Genomic DNA, 17,978 nt, shown 5'->3' with positions numbered 1-17,978 from the left:
GATCTAGTAACAGATTACAATAATCATTGGTCCATCATCATGACATACGCATGGGTGTCCTAAGCACCGCGAGCGCGTGCATCGCCTGGTTAGAACCCTCCAGGATCCTCCTTAGGTGTCTTGCAGGAAATTCACTCAAGGACCGCTTCGTCGGCCCTGAGCAAACTATGAGAGGTGGAGGCCTCAGTCTCCTCTGATGACACTTGGCACATCTAGAGATTTGCGAATCTCACTAGTGGGCGTTAAGGTACTAGGGTGTACATTATCTAAGACTCACTTTCTTGGGTATTGGTTCAAGCTCCTCTTGTGTTTTCATAACTAAATCACCAAATTCTTAGAGTTTCTCAATTTCTTTCTGAGGGTTAGGAGGATAAGAGCCAAGTTTTGTCATGTGTGATCTAGTTTCAGGAATTGCCTATTCTCGTGGGGTCTCCTTCCCTGTGCATTGGTTTGGAGGGTATTTCCCTACCTTGTTCGAATCAACCCTTGTGTCCAAGGATTCTAAGTCCTCATTTAGGTCCCTAATGAAGGCTGGCTCTTGAGGCGTCCCAATATTCATCTTTTTGGTTTCCTTTATTTTCCCATTCTTAACTGACTTTTTTCTCCTATTTTTCTTTTTCTTTTTAGATTCCGCTACCGAGGCCATGGATCGTTGCTCGAGAACATGTTGGTTTTGGGCTTGTAACCAGGTGATAGTATCAATGGTGTGTGGTCTAGATTTTTTAGGATCTGCCTTTGAGCTTGATTACTTATCCTAATCATTTTTAGGGGTGTGATGATAGGTCTTGTTTGTGGGCTTGTCACCACAATCTTGTTGGGGTAGTCCTTAATCTAATGATCTATGCCACAAGTAGCCAATGACATGCTTGAGGGCACTACTTGGTTGAGATGAGGAAACTTCAGAGGGCATGCCAAAACTCGATGGGGACCTTGAGAGTAACATTGAAGAGGCATTCTTCTAGCAAGTTGGTAAACTGGCATGACTCCCCCTCTTCCATCCACTGCATAATATTCTGGATGAAGCTCTGTGGATTCCTTAGCGTACATGTGAGGAACAGTCCAAGTCAATCTCATAGTTTGGAAACTCAAAAGGTTCCTCAAAACCTATTTTATTTAATGGTGTGATCCTCAGGGATGAGGTAAAGGTCCCCCTTGCAATAGGTTGTTGTATTGTTTGATTAGCATTATGGTTTATGGTTGTGATGGGGCCGACACAAATTGTTGACCATTAGCAAGGGTTTGCAAATGCATGCGGCACTGTGAAGCCTCATGACCATAATGTCCACAAAGAGTACAATTACCATTATAGTGTGTCCCTACTAGGATTGGACACTCACTGGTCAAATGTCCTTTGTCAGTAGATTAAGCACCATTGAAGCTCTCTCCTTGGGTACATATGTACATTTTTGGGGACTCTATTAGCCTTCATTCCCTCTTGGAGTGCTTTCATGGAGTGCTTTCATGAAATCTATGTAATTCATCTCCGCCTAAAGCATTGCCTTTGGCAAGGGTTTCGATTGTAGAAGTGCTATGTCTCATGACTTCAGAAGAAATAGATTTGGAATCCGATTCTTTAGCTCCTTTGACCATGAGATTTTTCTCTAGTTGGACGGCTTTTGGTGTTGTGACTTCATCTCATGTAGTGATTCCTCTAAATGACTAAGCCATAATAGATTTCTTCATGGTTAAGCCCATGGATGAATCCAACAATTGATTATTCTAATAGTGTTCATGCGAAAGTCAATGAGAGTTCAAATGCTTGAGATGGCTAATGAAATCTCTAACCAATTTCTATTCTTCCCTCTCAGCTTTGTGTAGCTATGAGGCTATACCCCATAAGACTCCTTCACGCACAAATTGCTTCAAGAACAATCTCCTAAGAGTGGTGGAGTTCAAGCCTTACTCCACTTTGAGAGTTATATTCCAATCCCCAGCCTTACCGTCTATTGTTAGACTAAGGCATTAGTCTTGGAAACCTCATTTTGTTCTCCTAGGGCCTCACACACTTGATCAAATACTTCCAAATGTTTACTAGGATCACCATCTCTAGTGAATTTATGAGTTATCTTGGCTATCTGGGTAGCCTTTCCATGGCTCCATCAACCGCCATCTCTCAGCACGAACAACAGGTGCTATGATTTCCCACTATTGCTTTTCCTAGGGCTTGTGCAAAAGCGATTAGGTCTGTGGGGGTAGAGCTGGTACTAGCATAACAAGAGCAATGATAGGAGTAGGTGGAGGTGCAACACATTGGCACTGCATGAGGATGCATTGGTCTAAACCCTAGTGGCGGTGGTAGATGTGCTACATAAGGTATGTGCCCTACCGGCGCCCCGACAGGTGCTTTAGTCATGTGGGCATCAAGTGTAGCCGATGTCACACAGGAGTTGGTAGCACACTCACTCTAGGGAAGGGATGTTTCATGGGTGCACTAGAATGAGATGTGACCCCTCTAGGAATGGTAATACTAGATATGCCAGGTCCATGTGTGAAGTGGTATTGCCTACCATGGTAACCATGGTCATGTGGCTCAAAGGTGATTCTGCGTCACTCTCACTAGGTGCCATAGTTGGTGTGATGCTTGCCCCACTGGATGCGGCAGTGTACTAGTATTGTCTTGGATGGGGGTAGCTCTAGGATCTAAGAAGGTGAAGCTCATGCTAGTATGCTCTTGAGTCCTACACCATGGCCTTATGTGTTAAAAGATGTGGGTTGATCCATGATAAAGCCGGGTGATACTACAAAAGTAGGATCAACTGGGCTCATAGGAGGTGTTACCATTTTACTCATTGGTGGGCATTCTTGCTTTAGATGTCCCAACTTGTGTCATAGGTCTTTGAATCGTTTCATGTTCAATGGCCCTATATATGCAATCACAGATACCCTGCAATCGTTCCTCCTTTATTGTGGCCCCAGATATGGATTGGACAATCCCTTCCCAACTAACACCATAAGCTTCACATGTGGCAAAATCCACAAGAGTATCTGTGGATACGTCATACTCCCAATCATTTGTTGTGAGAAGATGTTGATCCATGATTTTCAAGCCTAGCTCTTTCCCCGAGTTAGATGCAATGTTATTGCTTGTGTGTCGAGACTATTGGGCACTACCTGGTGCAGTCCTCGCTTGGGAGTCAAATGTTTTGGGTTTATTGAGCTATTTGGCTGCTAATCATTGTTGTGTCAAGCAAAGTATCTTCTTCTTTTGCTCGGGCAACATGGATCAGTGCCTCTACCACGTATGCTTCTTCTATTATCCTACCATCATGAGGCATAAGCCCTTATGCAAGGGGTAGTTCGATGGTCATAGTTGTAGGTGTACATGAGTTGTATGGACACAGATATCAATGTAAACACTCCCTACTTGCAATGATGAGAGTACACCAGGTGTCTCTCTGAAGTTAACCTCAACTCCTTTATTATATGGTCTATAAGTTGTAAGATTTGGTTCAAAGATGGCAGTTGAGGCCGAATCTCTAAGGTAGCTAGCTATGCGATTAGCTAGCTTGACTAGTGAGACCTAGTTAGGGTTCTCAATTCTTGGGACTGGGGATCCTTCCGTTGACTTGAAATATGACGATGTATCATTGGTCCCTAGTATAGGTCCTTGTACATTGCTAAACTGGGTTTCGACCACAAAAGATCCTGAGCCCAATGTAGGGGCTACTACATACCTACCTCGATAAATGCACTATCATCTATATCGACCTCTAATACATGCCCAGATCGTTAGGTGCATGTGATTCTAGGGTGTAGGAAGGTACTACAGATGCCCTTGACAAGTTTGAGAATTTTTTAATTTTTTTGTTTTATTAAAAAAAAAATAGATTGAAACACATCTTTTGTGTTTCTTAACCTGTCTGTGTTAATGGATTAACATGCTACCTCAGCGCGCACAAGAGAGAAGAAGAAGAGAGTGCATGCATGGGTTCTTCTGTTGCTCGTTGTGGAACGTCTTCCAGGCCCAGCATCTTCGAATGGGAAGATAATACGGGTTGATCCTCAATGCACGGGGTGCATTATAGTAGATGTCCTAGATGAAGAGGGTGCTGTTGCGTGACGAGTGGTGATCAATGCAAGGATGCAACACAAAGATGGAAGCAGGAAAACAAGAAACTTGACATTCTTATTTAGGGCTCTTGTAGAGAGTTCCAAGTTGTAGGTGAGTGTGGGAGTGGGCTTGAGAATAATCCCACATGGGAAGTTTTGGGAGTTTTAGGAGTTTTAGTATAAAAAGTGGCTCATTTGAGAGCTCACATACACATTGGGCTAAACTTATGCTTGAGCTCTCTTGAGACTAGCTCTCCCTCTTGTTCATAGAGGTGCAAGCTCTTCTCTCTCCCCATCTACACTATTGTATGAGCAATGCTCTTCTAATTCAATGCAATGATATGATGTTTTTCTCTCTTCTCATTTCTATTCTCTAGTGTGCATGCTTCTTTGTTGATGCTTGTGGATTCTCTCTATTAGGCTTTGTGTGGTAGTGGATTCAAGCTTAAGCTTCTCCATAGCTTGTAGCTTATCCATGGGCAAGGCATTGCTTGAGTAGCGAATGAGAATGAATGTTTATTTCAAGTTCCATTAAGCTTCAAGGTTTGTGTGCATGCTAGGGAAGTAAGTGGTTGAGAATGAAGTATGCTTTGAGCTTGTGTATGCATTAGCTTAGCTTTCTTCTTGTATTGGATGCATGAATGAGTGGGATGATGAGTGAATGAGCTATGGTAAGATTGAGCTTGTGTGTGTAAAGTCTATGTCAAGGGAGTAGTGTTCATAGCATTCTCTCCATTCGTGGATAAGCTTCCGTGCACCGGTACGGGTTGAATCCCTAGCTCTGAAAGGGATGCAAATCCCATTGGATTGAGTTACACACGGATCATGCTACTCATGCTACAAGTGTAGAGAGTCTTTCGTCTCTCCATTGGTGCCGGGGAGAAGACTCAAAACCGGTTGAGAAGCTTGCATTACTACCACTAATTCTTTTTGTTTTTAGGTTTAGGGTTAGCACGAGTGTGGAATCTCGGAGCTAGTGATTAGAAGAGAAAAAGTAGATTACAAAGACAAAGGAGGGGCCGGATAAGGTCGCAAATTTTATTTTTTATTTTTTGTTATATTTTTTTAAAAAAACACACAAAGTTCCTGCCCGCCAACTGTAGTAGGCAGCGAGCGAATTCTTCTTGGTTAAGCGCAAACGGGCTGGCGATCTCCGTGATGGCGAGCGTGCAGAGGCCGTATAGGCGGAGCGAGCGGAGGACCAGGTAGACGAGCGAGAGCCAGAAGCCGAGGGTGAGTTGGAGCCAGAAGCTCTAAAGCGGGCAGAAGGGTGGAGGGAGCGGGTCAAAGCCGATCCGCAGTTCCCGTTCAAGATCGTGATGGAAGAGGTGACCGGCGAAGTTGACTGGCCGTCACGAGGAGGTGAAGGCGGCTGCTAGATGTGGAAGAGAAGAGGAGGCGAAGGTGAGTCGACCTCGCCTATGGTAGACTGGCCGCAAGGAGGTGAAGGAGGCGCCTAGCCGCTGAAGGAAGCAACTGGCAAAGGAGTAGGCGCAGCAGAGAGAGAAGAAGAAGGCGAGGAGGCGTGGAGGTGAAGGAGGCGAGAAGGACGTGAAGGAAGTAGCTGGCGAAGGTGAAGGCCGGCAAAGGTGAGGACAAGGCGCCGGCTGCAAGGATAAGAGGAGGCGAAGGTGTGGAAGTGAAGCAGAGGCCGGTGTGGAAGTGAAGGGCCGCCTGGCCGCTGAAGGAAGCAGCTGGCGAAGCAGTAGGCGCAGCAGAGAGAGAAGAAGAAGGCGAGGAGGCGTGAAGGAGGTGAAGGAGGTGAGAAGGACGTGAAGGAAGCAGCTGGCGAAGGTGAAGGACGGCGAAGGTGAGGATAAGGCGCCGGCTGCAAGGATAAGAGGAGGCGAAGGTGTGGAAGTGAAGCAGAGGCCGGTGTGGAAGTGAAGGGCTGCCTGGCCGCCGCGCTGAAGCCAGCAGAGAAGAGCGAGGAGGCGAAGGTAGTTGACCGCTGCAGAGAACGTGAGGTAGCGAAGAAGATAAGGTCGTGCGGCGGCGAATCCGCAGCAGAGAGCGCCGAAGAAAAAGGTTAGTGTTTTATTTTATTTTATTTTAGTCTTTAGTTTTTTTAAAAAAAAATCAGCAATTTCTGCATACTAGGTAATTTTTAGTTTTTTTTTTGCATTTTAAAAAAAATATAAAAAATAATAAAAAAATAGTAATAAAAAAATCTATAAATTATGTGTTTTCCTTTAGTATTTTTAGCATAATTCGTATTTTTGTGTAATTATTAAAATAAAAAAAATTAAAATTAAAATTAAAAAATAAAATAAAATAGGTATTTACACACATATTCATGTTAGTTGCATTTAGTGGTTAGGTAGGGTTTATAAAAAAATAAAAAAATAAAAAAATACATATATATATATATATATTTGTTTAAAAAAAATTCAAAAACTGGACACTGCTACGTGCTAAAAATAGCGTATGCATCTACGCTCGGGAACAATACTAGGGGGACGTAACACTAGTGCACCATCTAGGGTAACCACTCAAGGGAGCGGCACCCAATCGGTTGTAGTAGGTAACTTGGAGAGCATTCTCGAGACATCTTCGGAGTCTCAAACAGAGAGCCTCTCAAGAGCCAAGAGTGATATTTCAATGGACGTAAACGAGTCATTTGGCATGAATAGACCATCCACACCCATTGGTATGGCAGATTCTGCTAATCCATTTGAAATCCCAGATGGGGAGTTGATTGACAACATGGGACTCCATTTCTTGTATACAAACGCGTATGGCGGTGAGATCTACAAAGATCCAATGAGCCGGTTTGTTGTTAAAATTGCAGACATTCATTCTGCATCATGGGTAAACTACCAAGACGATATGTACATGGGTAGAAATGGAGTACGCTACGAGGTCACCAAAAATCCTGAGCAAGTGGATGCTTTGGGTGTACTTCAACCTAGCGCACAAGCAAAGCAAAAAAATGAGCTTCCATCGGACCCAAATGTGCCAGGAACATCGCGCAGACCTGGTACGCCCATTTCTTTACTTGAAGAATTGTTTTCCGACAGGAATTGGGAGGATAGAGAAAGAACGGGAAAAGAAAAAGAGACCAAGAAAAACCCATGGGACATAGTAAAAGAAATTCCAGTAGTTAAAATCTATCAGGACGACCCAATTAAAGAGGTGTATAGGGATGTGGTAGAAACCTACTATACAACCACTAAGCACCCGAGCTTAGAGCTTCCAGTCACGCACACAATAACTGTAGAGCATCTAGAAGGTTTCACTAAGCGTGTTCATGATAGATGGGGGAACGACTTTAGAACCCTTGAATGGCCAGAGGTTAGGGAAATGACTTCGGACTGCAATCACATTGCAAGGATACAAAGGGAACAAGCAGCCAACTCTGCACCTAGACAGCAAGTTGTGAACCATGAGAGAACCTTAGTTTCTCAAGAGCAAGCACGACCGGTGCTAGGAGCTCAACCTCCTCCACCTGGCACAGCTTCCTTTAGATATGTGGAATATGAGAATCCTGAATCAGGTATGGAGATGGTTAGCTCTCAACCATACTACATCGAAGTGGAGCATCCTCTTGTCGAACCCAACTTTGAGAACCCAACCGGACCAAGCCTAGTTCATGATTTTAATGGAGACCCAAGCTCTTTGATGCTTATAGGATCTCAGCCAACCAAAACTCAAGGTTATCCAGGACCATATCCTACAAAGAGACTATACCCCACGCAACAAACAGGACCATGCTACGAATGTGGTGGACCACATTGGGTGAGAGAATGTCCAAACAAGAAACGACCCCTCTTAGCTAACATAGGCACAACATCTACATTTCCACCTATAGAGAGGTTTTGCAAAGGGTGTAGCATTGACCATCTACCAAAGGATTGCTTGTTGAAGCTTGCAGATCCAGCAGCACAAAAAGCTAAAGTGCCCCTCAACTATGTTGAAGTGATTCCATTACCCACGACATCTGAGGAGGAGAACGAACTAGTGTCGCTAAGAGTAGTGACGAGCCCAAGTGCAAAAGAATGTCAAAGAGGTTGTTGAGAAATCCTCTGAGATTAAGGTTCTATCCAAAGATGGAAAAGAGAGAAAGAAATCAACTCGACGTAAACCACGCAGCAAGGGGAGTAAGAAGTCGAAGAAGCAAAAGAGCTCTGATGGAGGAAATTCTATCCCAAAAGAGCTAGAAGGAATGTTGAAAACGAAAAAAATCAGAGAGAAAACTCAAAATGAGCAAAAAGGAAAAGCATCCGAGTCTGAGGAAAGCTTAGGAGGATCAGTCCTTGTGGACAAGGTGTACGAGCCTTTAGATGCAACGCTTCAGGCGTATAATAGTAGGATCACAGCTCTGACCGAGCTGCCTAAGAACCTGCAAGAATATCCCAACCCTCGTGAAGAGACAATCAACTTGGCTATCCATAAGTAGTTGATTAGGGATACTCAGACTCTAATAGACGGCCCACCACCTATGTACGCAAGAGGACCTGCTTCTCTGAAGCCTAACTTAGAGACGATACCAGAAGCCACACCAAGCATGGAAAAGGGAAGTGAAGTTGTATCTCTACATTTCCCAGAAATGCCTGAAGGAGATGATTTACCTCATACCAATGCAGACGAGTCAAAACCATTGACTACCGGATTTTGGAGATGAAATTCCTGAAATAGAGGAAGCAGTAGCAAGGGAGATGTGGGAAGCGGTGCAAAAACAAGTTGAGGATCTAGCATCTTCTGACAAGTCACCACCGTTATCTGTAGTAGAATTCTCGAATCAAAGGGCTCAAGAATTTGATGCTTTATCTCTACCAGATGATGCTCAGACTGTTGTCTCAGCTCGGAGCAACAAGCTCACATGCAAGACACTGCCCTCATATTTAGGACTGTATGAAGCACATAGCCAAATCATACGAGTACCATCAATGACACGACAACCTCATCAGGAACGAGACATAGGGAGTTTACAAGCTTTAATGTCGGCACCAGTTACGTGTACCATTCCACTCACAGAGTTCTTAAAGCTTAGGCCAAGATTGTGGGGAGAAGTGGCTACACAATTAACTGAGCAAGGTTTGTGGAACCAGAACATCCAGGTTAAGGAGTTGTTGAAGGCAAAGGCTTCTAAGCTAATGCTTAAGCAAACAATTCCGGTTCCTGTGAACAAAGTTGGCAAGCATTGTGAGGACGATGAAGGAAATACTACGCTTCCTGTGGAGATCAACAAGATTGAATCTATAGCTATTCTAGATAGCGGAGCAGGGGTGAGTATAGCAACAAAAATTGTATGGGAAATGTGGGGAAAACCTGCAATTAGAAGTACAAGGATGAGTTTGCAATTGGCAGACGAAAATCTAGAGAGTCCCATAGGATTGCTTGAGAACGTTATAGTCAAGTCATGTGGCATTGAGTACGGACATACCTTTGCTATTGTAGACTTTGGCAAGAACACAAATTACGAAGTGATCCTAGGAAGGTCATTCATGCGCCAATTCAAAATGATTCAAGACTGGGGTTACAATTACTTGTACCTCAGACATGAGAATGTAACCACGAGGGTGAATCTGAAAAACCATGCTTATCGAGATGTGACGCACTCTCCTGTGGATGAGTTTGATTCCGCTTCTTCAAAAGCATCGGGAGCAACCATGTCTGAAGGAAGAGCTGATCTATGGATCTGTGGAGCATCTTGTCGAGATTTGTAACCTGGAAATGTTACCATAGACAGAAGTGTGACGGATGAGGCGTATATCCCTATACCTTTTCCTGAGAACTTGATAGATCCCTTAGAATGAAACCATGTTTTAGCTACCATAGACACTTGTGCATTGCCAAGGCAAACACAGTTCTGTGATCCGGATGGGTATGACATTATTCTCATAAGAATGCTAAGACCAATCTATGCAGAGGGACCTCAAGAAGCCCCTAGGTATGAAGCAAACAAATCATTATTGCTAGGAGATATGGTATCTGAATCAAGTGCTTCGGCACTCCCATCTTTTCAAAAGGTGGAAACCATCCCTACTGTGATAGAGACATCCTCAAAAGATCCAATGATTTGGATGAGTAATGACAATGACAATACTCAAGGATGGCATGTGCCAACATCTCTCTTATATGCACAAGGCTACGGAAGGGGGGAAGCATTTAGAATTCAAATTTGGTTACCTAAAGCAGCTCGCAAGCCAAGACCCAATGCTGCCAAGGAACATCCAAGGAATACAAAGCTAAAGAGGAGGTTCACCAGAGCCAATAGTTCCACCTCCAACAAGACCAGTCAACAACGGTGGATCCCAAAGAAAGTTCTACAAGCCCAAGGTTACTACGAGGGTGCTACTACCTTGTGGCTACCAAAAAAGAATGCAGGGACTACTGCAGCAAAACATAATTATGTTCTTAAATATACTCAAGAACAAAAGCAGTCAATACCACCTCACTTACAGAAACCAAATCAATACTGGAAACCACGCCTTACCAAGCCTGAAAGAGTCCAGGTGGAAACACAAGCTCACGCGTCAATATGGGATGGCAAGAACACAGCTGCCATATGGTTGCCAAGCTCAGAAGTGTTCAAACATCTCCATTCACACCTCCTCCTATTTGTCCCAATGCATTTCCTATACCTCGCTGAAATCTCACCTCCGACTAAACTTCAATCTCTTGCACGTACTCTGAAATGGGTACCAAAAAGAGTCCAACAAAAAGGAACCTGTGCTATACGTCAACACCCCAAAAATAATTTGCATAATGTTACATCCAAAAGCAAACTCATTCTTGAAAGAGCTATCATGCTACAAAAGCTACTTTTTTGGTAATTCATCTATCGAATCTATTAGCTCTATTTCCGTCATGCCTGTACATACTAGCATTCTTCGTTCAGCTTGCATTAAAATCTGAACACTTCCTTATGTGTTGTGTAGAATAACCAAATGGAGACTTGGCTGGACACATGCAGTCCATCTTTGGACCTAGATAGCACTCACCTTGACCATCAAGGGGGCTATAGCATTGCACCTTTTCAGACGCACTCCAGATATTTTTATGCCCCAATGGGTGAGGATTGTTGTGGAAGACAATTTGTGGAGTTATACTACCAGCAACATCATCCATTTCCACACTGCCACGACTGTGCTCGTATGGTATTGGGGAATGCCTCCCATATATGTTGGCAGTGTCGCACATACTTCCGTCACTATGGCACTGGTATGATGCAGCAGATCATGGGGGTCACACCTCAACGACATAATCTCTGGGCAATTATGAGGCCGCAACGTGGACCCAACCAACAAAGACTTCCGGAAGAGGAAAGAGCTCAAACATGGCGCGAAGACACCCTTCGTTTGCTAACCCCTCCCATTTTGCAGGTTCTTCTTCCCCATGAATCTACATGTCAATTTTGGCTCAATGTGAGTGAGTCTTTAGAACGGTTTCAAAACCATAGGTGCCTCTTTAGCCTTCCTACTATGCCCATACCATATGTTAGTGAAGATGCACTTCTTCCCTTGCCATCTTCTCCATGGGTAGGATTATGTTCTGGGTTATCTTTACATCCTGAAGCTATTGATGTCCACCCACCTGAGAATGCAGACATACATCCACCCCCAGTGCAAGACTAGTACTTGTACTCTCTTAATAAGAACTAGAAGCCAGGGCACTTTTTCCCATTGGGTTTTTCCCCTCGACCAAATCCGGTGTTTAGCACCAATGTTTTTTATTTTTTATCTTTTTAATTTTCTTTCTGTTTAGTTTATTTTGTCAAAATAAAACAGATACAAGCACCAAACTACATCTTCCGCTTCAGTACCGCAACTAACAGTCATACAATCAAATGCAAACAATTCTTCACCAACCAGTGCTTCAACAGAAACAGGTGAACTCATGCCAATCTCTAGTGTTTTCTGTATTTTTCTTGTTGCTTGATTGTTTATAAATTTCACTTTACTAAGCATGGCAATATGCATCTCCTTTGGTCTAGAGTAGGGATAGCATTTTAGTAGCTTTAGACTTGATAGTGTAAGTTTGACCGTAATTGTTTTTACCCGTTTAGCAATACAAAATAATTAGTGTTTTGTGCTAAAGGTAGAGTTCCAGACCTAGGACAAAGAGACTAAATTAATCATAGGACCGTCAGTGGATATCTTGCCCTTACTAGGACATTGCTTAGGGACAATCTAATAAACCTTCCATAACAAAAATTGGCATGACAAAAATAAAAGAAAAGTGTATATGTTTGTGGCCTATTGCCTTGTTATTCATGGTAGGCGAGGGAGGTCTATACCTTTCCCAGACCAATGCCTTGTGTGGCAAGGAATAGCCATACCACGTGTGCAAACATACTCTTGAAGAGAGCCCTGTCCAATAAAAAATAAAATAAAAAAAGAGGGCAGAAAGGCACCAAGAGAAATGCTTGTCTAATCCAGGATGGTCGCCATTGTGCTTAAAATATTAAACCTTAACACTAAGCAATATCAAGAGTCTGCCACTACATAATTATGTTAGATTTATTAATGTTGAACCGACATCTTTGACTTAGCATAGGCTAGGTATACTACTTGATAGTCCCTCGATTAACTGTTGTCTTTTGCCTTCTAGGAAAAGAACAATACATTTGGCATAAAACATTCTTTACTTTAGTTAGCTGCAGGTAGTAATTATTAAGGCTTGAACAAACCTATTCAATCTCTACACTGCTTCAATGTTTCCTTCCTCTAGCTAATTGGACGTTTATTGCCATGTCTTATCCAATAAAATTGCTTGTTTCATTATTGTCTGTCAGTACTTTTGTAAAAAAAATTTAAAAAAAAAAGAACACACAAACCACCTATCGTTTTGCTTGCAGGTACACACTAGAGATACTTGGCATCTACGCGCTCGAGGACGTGCGCAAAATAGGAAGGGGGGAGTGTTGCATGACGAGTGGTGATCAATGCAAGGATGCAACACAAAGATGGAAGCAGAAAAACAAGAGACTTGACATTCTTATTTAGGGCTCTTGTAGAGAGTTCCAAGTTGTAAGTGAGTGTGGGAGTGGGCTTGAGAATAATCCCACATGGGAAGTTTTGGGAGTTTTAGGAGTTTTAGTATAAAAAGTGGCTCATTTGAGAGCTCACATACACATTGGACTAAACTTATGCTTGAGCTCTCTTGAGACTAGCTCTCCCTCTTGTTCATAGAGGTGCAAACTCTTCTCTCTCCCCATCTACACTATTGTATGAGCAATGCTCTTCTAATTCAATGTAATGAGATGATGTTTTTCTCTCTTCTCATTTCTATTCTCTAGTGTGCATGCTTCTTTGTTGATGCTTGTGGATTCTCTATTAGGCTTTGTGTGGTAGTGGATTCAAGCTTAAGCTTCTCCATAGCTTGTAGCTTATCCATGGGCAAGGCATTGCTTGAGTAGTGAATGAGAATGCATGTTAATTTCAAGTTCCATTAAGCTTCAAGGTTTGTGTGCATGCTAGGGAAGTAAGTGCTTGAGAATGAAGTATGCTTTGAGCTTGTGTATGCATTAGCTTAGCTTTCTTCTTGTATTGGATGCATGAATGAGTGGGATGATGAGTGAATGAGCTATGGTAAGATTGAGCTTGTGTGTGTAAAGTCTATGTCAAGGTAGTAGTGTTCATAGCATTCTCTCCATTCGTGGATAAGCTTCCGTGCACCGGTACGGGTTAAATCCCTAGCTCCAAAAGGGATGCAAATTCCATTGGATTGAGCTACACACGGATCATGCTACTCATGCTACAAGTGTAGAGAGTCTTCCGTCTCCCCAGGTGCATTATAGTAGATGTCCTAGATGAAGGGTTTGCTGAGGAAGGCCGTCACTAGGGCCGTCACTAGGCCGATTGCTTGCCCATGAGATCAAATGTTATGGGACGATCAGGGTGGTATTCATCACGGGATCTAGGTGGGTGATCACGCCTCTAGCAGGTGATGTGCTTGGCATCGAGGTAGGGGTGGACATTGAGGTCAAGGCAGTTGGTGATGCAGGTGATGGGGTGATGTTGGAGCTGTCGATCAAGCACGATGGTGATGGCTTGCTCAAACTCTATGTGGTCCAGAGGATCACACCAATTCAAAGGGTTTGGCAAAGGGTCTACTTCCTCGCGCTTAGATGCTGGTGGGGGTGGGATCTCCCCTTCTTCAAGTGGTGGGTTAGGGGGTGGCAGAGGCGGCGATGGGGGTGGATGGGGTGTCGATGATGAAAGTCGGGTGGTGAGGCTCGCGTCGAGAAAAGGTGGGGGTCTGGCAGAGGTGGAGGGGATATCTTGGAATGATGTGTGCATTCCTAAGTTGAGGGATAGTGAAATTGGTGAGGGGGGTGTGGGTGATGGGGGTGGAGTGGGAAAGTGAAGGGGGGGTGAAGAAGTTGGGGCACCAAAAAGGGGAAGAGTGGAGGTGCTTAAGGGGGGGTGGGGGTTGTGTGTGAGGAGATGTAGACAAGGAGACTGATGGTGGAGGAGGGGGTGGTGCTGAAGAAGAGCTTGGAGGTGGAGGAGGCAAGCCGCCCTACCCACCATCAGTGCCATCACTGTTGTTGTCTGCAGGGCCAGTTGGGAGGCCTGAGCATCATGATGAGTATAGAAGAAATGGATTGTATTGTGGTAGCTTTGGCTTCATTATACTCCCATGGAAAGGTGATGTGGGTGTCGTAGGCTATCTATGGGGAGTTTGGATAGAGCATAAGTATACTATTAGCCGGAGAGGGACTCTTCTATATAGATATTGTGTTGGAGAAGGTTAAGGCGGATGGCTCGGAACTGTGGATCAAGGAGCTAATAAGGGGTTTGAGGGGGGGATGCCAAAATCGGGAGCTAAGTGGCAGTCTCCATGAGTGCATCCTTGTGGTCGACCGAGATGGATGTAGGAGCCGATGGAGTGGATGGCGGTTGGGTAGCCCACGCCTCAGCATCTCCGAGCTGCTCATGTAGGCGATGGATGATGGCCTCTATTAAATCGCGGTGATTTGCAAAATCCGTGGTGGTGCAGGCTAGAGTATCCTCAACTATTTGAGCCCAGCTCATGGCCTCTGGATGTAGTCCTTTAATGACTGTGAACTCTTTGTGGGCTGTTGCTGTCGCTGCCATGGGCTTGGTTGACCTGTTGTTGGAGCTCAATAATTATTGACCTGTTGTTGGACCTCAATAATTCTATTGATAGCTATGCCCAGCTGCTCTGTTTGTTGGTCGAACGTTTTTTGTAGCTCCATGAACTATACATTGGTCTAGTATAACTCCTTAGTAGACACTACTCTCTCATGGGCTTTGGCTAATAACATTTCCCTCTATGAAAGTTGTGCCACTTCTTGCTGTCAGGAGATGTAGTCTATCATCTATTGGATGAGCTCACATGCCATGTTGGCAAAGCCATGGGGAAAAGTTAGGCACATCTTTACAGGCCGCATGGATACTCTCTGCATAATTCTGGCTGGAGTTGAAATTGCCTATGCGGTACGAGCCCAACGGAGAGTGTTGACTATGTTCTGGGTGTCATTTGGGGATGAAGGCCCGGCTTTATATGAGGAGGCATCTCTATGAACCTGTCATCAGCAGGGGGTGGGGTCTCGTATAAACTTCGGTTAAGAAAATCCTGCCTTTGATGGTCCTCTTCCTCTTCTACGGCCTTCTTAGCGACTTCTACAGAGCTGCCGCATGCGGCACCGAGCTCTTCCTATGTGGGCTTGGGGCTTGGGGGTGATTAAGGCTGTTCTATATGGGTGGGTTCATGGTGGGGCCTCTTGGCTAGTGGGGAAATATGAGAGGTGGATGGAGGGTATAAAGAAGAAATGGTGGCAGTTGGTTTGCTCAGTTGGATTGCACATGGCAGCTCTTCCCATCCCTCTCACATAGTAGAGTACCCTAGTGAGAGTAATGTTGATGCCACCAATTTGCCTTGCGGGTTGGAGCAGACTGCATGGAGCTCCCAGAAGAGGTAGTTGGCCCAATTAACCCATTGCCCCTGGTGCACACGAGCTAAGGTTGTTAAACTACACCAGTTGAACCTGTTAAACCACCTTGTGGTGGTGAGGAGAAAGTGCAGAGTGTGTGCTGGCATCACAAGGTCGTCCTGGGAAATGTTGCCTCACTCAACTCCATCTTTGTTAGCATTCCCTCTGTACAGGCCATGGGTGAGCTTAAGGGCGTTGACTAGGTGTACATATGGCTACTCCATATGTGGGAGTGCAAGTGCCTCTTGTACAAGCCCTACGCTGAGCTCGAGTGGATGCCCATGGCCCTCAATATCCAAGATAACACATGTGTGCTGATTTGCATCATAAGATTTAGTGAAGTATAAGCCATTATACAAGTCTAGCCCCCAAGGCTCTGTTGGAATTAGGGTTGCAGGAAAGCACACAAAGCTTGGAGGAGAAGAAGAAGCAAGAATGCACACAACACACAGTGTATTAGATTGTGTCAATGTACAAAGATAAGTTAGTCCTAGAAAAGGATGGGCGTATATACAAGCCGGGGGAAAAAACCTCCTAAAGAGGAAAAAAGTGCCCTGGCGGTCCTAAGTGTGTTCACACATATCACTACCTATATATATGGCAACAAATCCTCCCTAGTAGTGATGGTGTGAACGAGAGCTGGCACTCATGTATAGGGAAGTGCCATGCCCGAAGTAGATCAGTCCACAAAGGGGAGCAAGCCCAAAGCTTTGCGGAAAGAGGAAGCGCCTTTGTGAAAAGATCAGCGTGAAAAGATCAGCGAGGTTGTCCTGTGTTGGCACATAGGCCAAGCTGATCTCTCCTGCTAAGAGTCTCTCCCTGACATAGTGATAATGCACCTCAATGTGCTTTGTGCGAGCATGAAAAACTTGGTTTCTTGCAACTGCCAATGCACTCTGACTGTCAATGTAGATAGAGGTGGCAGACTAGTGTCCAACACCCAAGTCAGCACCATAAGCCATCTCAGCCACACACATTCAACCGTAGCTGTGAAAGTTGCCTTGTACTCAGCTTCACAACTAGAAGTGGCCACAGTAGGTTGCTTCTTGCTCAACCAAGAGCTACCGAGCATGAAACAAAAACCACTTGTGGGGACACTCTTGTGTCATAGCATCCAGCCCAATCTGAGTTCGAAAAAGCATGTAAATCTAGCGACAAAACGATCCCCCCTTGGGATAAAACAAACCAAGATGTATGGTGCCACTCAAGTAGCGAAAGATGCATTTAACTGCCTTCCAATGCTGAGACCCTAGGCTATGCATAAACCTGCTCACCTGTGAGACTGCAAACTGAATGTCTGGCCTCGTAATGCATACATAAATGAGGCAACCAACAGCTGTCTGATAGAGTGTGACATCAAAGTGATCTCCAGCATCATGAAGACTCAACTTCAAACCTGTCTCCATTGGAGTAGTAATAGGCTTGTAGTTTTCAAGGCCAAATCTCTGCAACAATGTCTCAATATACTTTGTATGACACAAAGCAATACCTCCATCACACTGTTTAAATTGTATCCCCAAATAATGATGCAAATGTCCCAAATCTGATATCTCAAAAGAGGCATTCAAATCAGCCTTAAAATCAGCAATATGACTCTCATTTGGTCCTGTGAGCAGCATGTCATCGACATAGAGAGCAATGATTAGATGTACATCATCCACACGTTTAACATACAAAGTGCTTTCTGTTGGACTATTCTGAAAACCATGTGCACTCAAATATTCATGTATCTTTTCATATAAGCTCGTGGAGCTTGCATTAAACCATATTGTGCACTTTGTTTTCCTGCCCTCTTTGAACAAAACCACGAGGCTGCGATACATACACCTCCTCATGCAAATCTCCATTCAAGAACATAGTCTTTATGTCCAGCTGATGTACATTCCAACCATTATGAGCTGCCAATGCACAAATGCTACGAATGGTAGTCATACGACAAGTGGGAGCAAAGGTCTCATCAAAATCAATGCCCTTTTCTCTTGAGCATAGCCCTTTGCAACAAGTCTAGCCTTATAGCGAT

Source organism: Cibotium barometz, chromosome 27, assembly GCF_041138505.1.
Source record: "Cibotium barometz isolate CiBa-2024 chromosome 27, ASM4113850v1, whole genome shotgun sequence".
Taxonomy (NCBI): domain Eukaryota; kingdom Viridiplantae; phylum Streptophyta; class Polypodiopsida; order Cyatheales; family Cibotiaceae; genus Cibotium; species Cibotium barometz.
This window is presented reverse-complemented; position numbering follows the sequence as displayed.